This window comes from Antrostomus carolinensis, unplaced genomic scaffold (assembly GCF_000700745.2).
Source record: "Antrostomus carolinensis isolate BGI_N321 unplaced genomic scaffold, ASM70074v2 Scaffold33029, whole genome shotgun sequence".
Classification (NCBI taxonomy): Eukaryota; Metazoa; Chordata; class Aves; order Caprimulgiformes; family Caprimulgidae; genus Antrostomus; species Antrostomus carolinensis.
Genome location: NW_010339781.1, coordinates 1 through 8,587, shown reverse-complemented (window position 1 = coordinate 8,587; position 8,587 = coordinate 1). Strand labels below are relative to the sequence as shown.

Genomic DNA, 8,587 nt, shown 5'->3' with positions numbered 1-8,587 from the left:
CTTTGGTGGCCTTCGCTGCAACCGGCCCTCCCCCTGCACTGCACTGGGGCCAGGTGGCTGGTGAGTGGTCGAGGTACCAGAGGAGCCGCTCAGGAGGGGATGCCCCAGCCGGCCCCTCTGTCCTTCAGCAGCAACCGTGGCCTGCTCAGCACTGTATGTGCTACCACAGTGCCAGGGATGAGCCCGGACCTGGCCCTGCAGAGCAGTTTGACTGCTGTCTGGTACAGCCCCAGCCCCTGCCCACACGTGCCGAGACAATAGTGTGGTGGCTGTGCGCTGGCAGGCAGCCCCAGCTCTCCTCTGCCTCTGAGCCCTGCTGCCCCACAGGTGGAGGACAGACCAGTTGCTGCTGCCCAAAACTTGTGGTTATGCTGCAGTCAAACCCATTTCTGTACAGAGGCAGCAGCATTGGGATGGCATTCTGCTTGCTTGTTCTAATTCTCTTTCTGCTTTCTTTAGCCTTACAAAGGACGAGTCCAAAAGGCCAAAGTATAAAGAGCTTCTGGTGAGTGCAAAGTGTGGCTGCCCACACTGGCCATTGCGGCTCTGCCAGTCACACAGTAGGGCTGGATCACCCATTTGAGATCACTTCTTGTCTTCTCGGGCCATCAAAGGCAGGTTGTTCAGCTCCACAGCCTGAGGAAGAGCACCACCTCCGTGCCACTGTCTCTGGCCTGCGGTCATGGCAATGGCTGAGATCATTAAGTGTCTGTACATAAACAGAGGAGATCAGCATGAAGGGAAATGCCTTGTTGCTGCAGCTCCGTGATCCCTGAAGTGGGCAAGCTGGGGCGGAAGCATGCTGGGTGTGCCATGTAAATGCTGCCTTTGCTTGAGCTCCTGGTGCCATGCAGGAGCCCTCTGGAAGTGCTGGCCAGGACTGTCACATGTAAATGCCTCCAGTGCACAGGCCACACAACGAGGTTGGCAGTGCTTAGGCAAAAAATGAGACCTGAAAGAGCACGGCTCTGGAGTAAGACACCAGCAGAACCTGTCTATGGTGGGGGGGTCCTAAAGGAGAGAATGCAGCGATGCTTTTGGGTTGGATAAGTCACACTTGGCAACCATGCACTTTCAGGGAGCTCTGGACATCTAGAAGCCACCTCTCCAGAGGATGTATGAAACCATGCTCTGGGTCCCTGATGGTGGTGGTGTGTGTGATACAAAAGGAATTTGCCTGGTGTCTTGTCCCAGAGAGTCATTGTGCCGTTACTTTCCAGTGGCTCTGAGGTGGATCTGGCCGGTATGGCCTCCTGGGCAGTGCAGACAGTCAGGGTTCAGGAGAACCGGGTTTGAGTCCTGATCTGCTATTTGACCTCCACAAGTCCTGTCTCCATGTCACTCCTGTCTCCCCATTGCTGACAAGGATGATGACTAAAACCTCTCTTGAAAGTATTTCAGTACCTATCCATGCTACAAAGGAGCTAGGTGCTGCTAATACTGCACCTCGCCACCTCCTGCCCAGCAGTTCCTGACACTCTGGGAATCCTGTCCCAGCTCCATACTGCACATTTCAGATACGGATTCCCTGTATGTAAAAGCCATGGATAGGGATATTTTGTGTTGTCCTGTGGCCACCACCAAGCTCTACGTTCTTGCATCAGGCAAATCCATATGCTAAGCTTTTATCTGGGGTAGCCAGCATGTGTCAGAAGGGAGAACGTAACCTTGTTGGTTTTTTGTCTGATTCCAGAAACATCCCTTCATCCTGATGTATGAGGAACGCACAGTGGATGTTGCATGCTATGTTTGTAAAATCCTGGATCAAATGCCAGCAACTCCCAGCTCTCCAATGTACGTTGATTGATAATGCTGCTACATCAAACTCTAGAAAAAAAGGGCTGAGAGAAAAAGAAGCTGTAAAGAATTTTCATCACATATTGCAGTGTTTTTAATGCTCGCCCAGACACCATGTGCAATAATATTGGTGTTATTTCCATCCTGTCTGTATACTGTTGTCACATATAAAGTGCATCCCTGTAATACCTGATCACACAGTGTTAGTGTTGGTCAAAGAGAGACCTCATCTTGCTCTTTTGTGGACATATTCATGAAATGTGGAAATAAGTACATTTATTTGTTGACCGTGATTGGATAGCACCTAAAATTCATTTCTAGGCTCAAAATTTGGAGACTTCTCCGCAGCTACTGGAAATATTTTTCTTTCAAACTCTTCCAATTGTTGTTTCAAGTAATAATAAAAAAGCAAACAAACAAAAGTTAGGCGTTGTCTGTCTGAACATTAAGAGATTTTGCCTGGAGGGAGAAGAACTTGCTTAACGGATGAGATGCTTTGCCTCCTGGAGCTATGAAGGCAAAGGAGAATTTTATTCTTCACAAAGTGCAATAGATGTACTGCTATGAAATTCTGTTGCTTTACAGTCACAGTGTACTTTCTGAGGACAGAGTGCTCAGCTGAACTTCCTGCTAAAGAGAGATCATGTTAAATATAGTGAATATGTCTTTACCCAAAATACGTTGCATTGAACAAGGCTGATATTAAAATATTCAGAGATGGGACGTAATGTATTCTTTCTCCTTTTACCAAGCCAGCCACTCTTCACTCTTAACTAGGTGTCCTGTAAATTGTTACCTGGTAAGATAAGACCTTTGACCTGAAGAATTATTAAACTACTCGATTGAATTTAACCTGCTTGTGACCTGATTTATAGCTGCACAGTGCTCACCACCAGCTGGCTTTGCTTTTGACTTCAACAAGTGCTCTAAGTCTGCAGCTGTTTTAATGAGCCACAAACCGTCTGCAATTTCTAGCCAATGCCGATTCTCATGTTCAGCCCCGATGCTAGTGCCTTTTCACTGACCCTGAGACCAGCCCGGCAGCACTGCCGCCGCCCAGCCCAGTGTCCCTCACAAGAGTGACCCTCAGCGCTTCCTTCTCACCACTGCAAGCAGGATGGACGTGGTGTCCCCCCACCACAAGGGGCTCTGTGCCCACCTCACTGCTGCAAATGTCACGCTGTGCTTAGCTTGCTGGAGACCTTCTTCACCACCTTCTGGGCATATTTAACCTCTTTTGTGACCTCCATGGCTCTTGTTACTGCACCTTAGAGTGAACCTCATTGAGTGTTTGGTGCAGATAGGGATGAGGCAGAGATGAGGGAATGTCTTAACGCCTTGTGTGCTTTCAGCTGATGCAGCAAGGCCAGGCAAGCTGCCATCTTCTGGCCCATGGCTGAGCAAAAAAGCACATCAGGTTTTGGTTGGCTTTTTATTTACATTGGCATATTTTTCAAAGATTAATTTTTCCTGAAAACTTCCCCACCTCCCACCCCCAAAATATTGCAATTTTCAGGCATTTAGTAGCATAGTGGGGGTAAAATGGAGCCTGTAGGGTCTCTGATTGCCATTTTGGTTTGCCTAGTTTAGACACTTGGTAGGACTTCATCGATGTTAGAGCAGCCTGCTCTCAAAGATCTGCAGCAAAACTGGACCCAGGATACAGAGGGCTAGAATCATAGAATTGCCTGGTTGGAAAATGCATTTGAGATCATCAAGTCCAACCATACCTAGAGGTGCAGTGGGAGTGAAAGCACAGTGGTACTGGCAGGATTCCCAAGGAAGGGGCTTCCCATGTCAAACCAGTGCTGCCAAATACAAACTGGGCTGATGCGGGAGCACTGCAGACCAGCACATCCCTCCCCAGCTGCTCGCTTGGGAAAGGCAAGAGTTGAGGCCTTGCTTGTGTAGACACGTGGTGTTTCTCCAGCTGCAGAGGTGATCCCTTGCGTGAGGCTTGCAGCACTGTGCATCTCCCGCTCAGCTGTCAGAGCTGGGCCCTCTGGCACTGAGGCTGACAGTGATGTGACCCCTTGGGGTGCAGTGTGTCTGGCTGGGCAGGGAGGTGCAGTCCTCCTGCCCTCCCTGGATTCGGTTCCTCTGGGGCTGCTCGTCAGGCGAGGCAGTCACTAGAGTCTTCCCAAAATGGACAAGGCAGAGCTTCCTGAAGTAACTAGTCATTCCCAACAGCTCTGATTAATCATGTGGAAGGATCAGTTGAACAAGATCCGTAGCATATCTGAAGTGGTAATTCTCTCTCCATCCCTGTACCTCAGAAAATTTGGCTTTTCTCAGGCTTGGCAAATCCCCACAGCTGTGAATCATCTCACCAGCCTGCAGCCACCCATAACAGGACCTCAGGGACACCAGGTCTCACAAGGTCCTGGCTGGGGGTACTGAAGAGACACAGATGCAGTAAAGATAGATGCATGCAGATGTGCTCTGCCTCTGCCTCCACCTTTCCAACGTTAAAGTCTGATTCACATTTCACCAGTGATAGGGAGCCAAAAACCTTTCTGAGGGCTGACACTGAGGTGGATCCTCGCACACAGCAGTTTCCCTCCAATGCAAGTGGCTGCCTTGCTGTGCAGGGCACAGTTGGGGTCCGTTCTCCACTGGCGACCCCATCCAGGGCTTGTGTTCAGCAGCGCAACCAGTTTGCTTTCGACAGATGGGAAATGGAAACGTGAAGTTTTGAGCTGGCAGTGACACAGTCAGGGTTGAGGTGCACCCCACAGCATGCATGGCTGTACAGGAGGACAGGTTTAGCATATTAAACATAGATTATTATAAATTATTAAGTGTGCACCATTTATTACAATGTATCTTTATTAAAAAGAAAAAAATGTGTATAGTGTTCAGAAGCTGTGAAAATAGTTTAAGAACTGTACATTGTGAACTCTTTTTTTTTTTTTTCTTGTATCATAGAAAAATGTATAAAAATTATCAAAAAGCTCATGTGCAAGGATGTTGCCTTATTGTGTGTAAAATGGAGCTCAGGAACATAACTGCTTCAAAGAGCTTCAGAATATTTTATCCGGTATCCTAGTTTGATTTCTTCCTCTATTTAAAACATGGATCAGAGTGTTTCTGTAATAGTTCTATTCTTTTGCCTGCAGGTCCATTGTAATAAAAGGGTGCGACTGTGACCTTGTTATTTTCATTTTGTAAGGTCAGACAGGAATGGGAAGATTCATTAACAGCTGTTGAAATACCTGGCTTCCAGGCACTTCCTCCAGGTGGAGGCAGCTGTGCAGAAGAAAAGCAGCCTTTGAAATTGCTTATGCTAATTTGAAAACCAAAAAGTGTGGGGAGACCTGGACATATTTTCTTCCTCTGTAAGACTGCCGAGCCCTCTGTGCTAATGGGGTGCCCCTCAGGTGAGCTGTGTTTGCTGCACAGGGAAGTTCTGGTGCCTCAGGACACCTCGTCCCTGCGAGGAGGGCAGGTGGCTGTGCCCACACTCTGGGGAGAGGGCAGCCGATGCTCACAGCCTTGCAGGCTTCTTTATTTTTGCAAGAGCAGTCAACATCTGCGAAGTCCAGATGATCTAAGAGTTCTGGGTAGTTCCTACTGCCAAGCTTCCTGGTGCTGAGACAAGCGTCTCTCCACAGCAGGCCTGGAGATTCTCCAGGCCCATAGGCAGAACTGGACCCCAGCAGCCTCACTGGGAAAGAAGGCAGTGTCGGGGGAGAGGGGCCTGTAGTGCTCAAACTGGCTTGATGGGACCACCCTGGGAATGCCCAATTCAGTGACGGGTTGAAATGGAGCGTACTGTCAGGGATCATTGGTCATGTCACTGCTCAGGACCAGAAGTTTTCTTATCAATGGGGGGAGTAACCTGGCACCGGCTCTTGTATTGTCTCTTCACGTGGAGGGTGAGATTTTTGTCAAGAGAAGGAAAGGCAGATAACACAGCTGAAGAAAGTCTTGCTGTAGTGGTGGTTGAAGTCCATCAATCTGTATAAATTCAGTGTTTCCACCACATGAAGCTTTTTCTGGAAGGTTACTGTTGCCAGAACAATACTTGAGATATTTTGGACCACCTGCTGTACCCATTCTTCAGCCAAAATCCAAGATCCCTGATTTGGTGATCTCCAGGTAGAAGACAAAATCCGACCACACACCAGGGGGGGTCTTTCCCTGCTGGGCAGATGCTGGGGGACCCGGCTCCTCTCCTTACAGCTCCTTTTTACAAGCATCAAAGCTGCTCTAGGATGCTATTCGTTTTGTACTGCAACTTGCCTTCTTTGCATTCCGAGATTTGTTCTCAAGGAAGCTGTCACAGCTGAAGGAGCTGAAAGAAGCTGGTGGTTGGATGCGAGTCCACCTGCACATCCCTGCACTGGGCATTCCTATGCTCTGCAGGAAGGAGAGGATCCCTCTCGTCTCTTTTCCCCTGTGACTATGTGGCATGCAGAAGGGACTGTATCTGTGGCCACTTCAGTTCCTCTCAGTTGCCCCTTGTTGAACTCATGCTCAGTTTTTCCTCCTGTGGACTCTTTTCCCTGCCCATTTAGACTTCATTGCCTTCGCTGAGGATGTCTGTTGTCATTGTGCTGCAGCTGAAGGTAGTACAAAAAATCTCCAACATCTCATATGCCACTAGCATCTCAAACAGGAGCCACACCTATGCAGTACCACTGTTGTTGCTCATTTGAGCCCTTGGACAATTCAAACGTTCCTTGCTTGAGTGATGTATGATGGCTTTCTCCAGTCCTGGAGCTGGGAGTCCTCCTGTGGGCATCATGACCATATGTCTGGACTCTGGCTTCTCCCTCTGAGCCACCACGTGGGTGCTGAGGCTGCCCTGGTTTCTGTACTCGGTGCCAAGGCTGAGGAGCAGAAGTTTGAGCCAGCCTCCAGGTAGACTTTGAGCCACTGACCACTCTCTTTGTGCCCAGTGGTCCAGGCTGGCACCTCATACCAATTCCTCACACCTTTATGCCCACTTGAATGGCTGAGGTGCTTCTCAGATCTTCACCAGGCATTATATAGCATCCAGAAAAGCATAGTGTGCTCTGCTCTGATTGTTACGTGTCTGTGGAACTCCAAGACCAGCTTTGAGGTTTGGGTGAGTTCAAACACATCCCTGCCTGGACCCAAGCAGTATGAATACAGATGTGCACCACCACCTATTCCTGTCAGGAGCACTTGGAGTTGTGTGGTCTGTATTTCCACCGATCTGCTTGGCTTCCCCTAGCCTTCATCCCAGCCTCTTGTCTTCTTTGGTGGCCAGGCAAGTATCAGGGAAATGCTCAGGCCTGGGTTAATACCACAGGTGCTGCTTAGGAAAAAAAAAGGCTCCATTTTCACTTTGACTCCCGATACAAATCACAAGTGTGGCTGTTGCTTTGAACGTGTGAAGGGTCCAGGGAAAGAAGGAGTGGCTATTCTGGTGAATATGAAAAGAAAGCAGCTCTTGATTTTCTCTGTTCTGTTTAAAGCTGTGCAAATGCTTGGAGAACAGGATGAAGCGCTCGCTCCCTCTTCTGGAGATACACAGTGCCACCCTCGCATTGGGAATAGAACAGCGGAGCGGGCTGGCTGGCTGGCTGGACCGTGGGGTTTCTGCCAGACAGTGTGTGAATAAAAGCCCTTATCTCTGCATAAATTCCAGACGGAAGGGCTGGGCAGGCCCTACTGCCAGGAGAAAGCCTGGAGAAAGCATCTCCAACTGCACTTGCTACTTCCCACGGGAAATCTCTGCTCAGCTGCACCAGAAAGCTGAGCGCAGGGATGTTACTCTGCAGCTGTAGCTGCACTAACGTTCCCAAAAGCACATGTGGGCTTAGAAAGCAGGAAGCGCGCAAGGGTTTGGTGCGTATAGAAAGGCCATCTACTCACACCAGAGAGGATGTGCTTGCTTGCAAGGTTGCATGTATTAAGTGCACGCACTGAATCTGTGTGCGTGTGTGTACTTGTGCTTGTGTGAGAGCAGACAGCAGAGCTATGCTGAAAAGAAGGTCGAGAAAGTGCTTGGTGTGAGCCTAACACCTTGTTAGACACCAGGCACCTGCTTCTTGGCCACCGTGTCAAGTCAGCCACCTCCGATAGAAAGACAAGAAGCCAAATTTGCCTACCTGTCCTTGCCCCCAGCTGGAGAAGAGTTACATTTCTGTCTGGAGAGGATTCTCACCTTGCCTTGAGCGCAGCTCAGAGATTTGGTTCAGCCAGCCTGAACGCTATATGAACCAGAATATGTTCCACTTCCTTAGAGATTTATGTTCTTTAGTGTTCAAACAACCCATGCCTCCTGCAAAGTATTACCCATCAGAGCCATCTCTTCCTCTTACCAATATGCAGTCAGAGGAACAGTCTAATTGACATCTCAGACACAAACACAATTCTACCCAAAGCAGGTACGTACTACAGCAAAGCCTTAAGGCAGCTGTTCTTCACCACACTTTGTCACTTGGCACAGCTCACTATTGATAACACTTTCTCTTTTCTGCTTATCCCACCCAGCTGAAAGAGGACCCTCTCTTAGATGCCACAAGCTGCTACAAAGCTGTGAGTAAGGTCCCATTTCTGGACCTTTAAACAGCCTAACTTCGTGGCAATTAGCTTTCCAACTTTCCATACATTTGGGTGACAATTTCGATACACAAACAGCCGTTGTGATGACCAGTACTTCTGTGGACTTTGCCCTGAGCAGGTAATAAATTACAGCCCATAGTGCCAGATGATTTTCTCCTCCCTTTCTGAAAGACCAGGTACTAAATATACAGTATCTGTCGATAAATCAGTGTTTGACCGGTAACAGCTTTGCTTACCTGATGAACTCACA

The 8,587-nt window shown here is 48.7% G+C and overlaps 1 long non-coding RNA gene across 1 annotated transcript; it reads left to right on the top strand.

Moving 5' to 3' along the window:
• Window positions 1–453: 453 nt before the first annotated feature.
• LOC104531170 (uncharacterized) lies at window positions 454–2,649 on the top strand. Its single transcript, XR_728074.1, has 2 exons — window positions 454–505; window positions 1,694–2,649. It is a non-coding gene; the product is annotated as an uncharacterized LOC104531170 (long non-coding RNA).
• The last annotated feature ends 5,938 nt before the right edge of the window (window positions 2,650–8,587 follow it).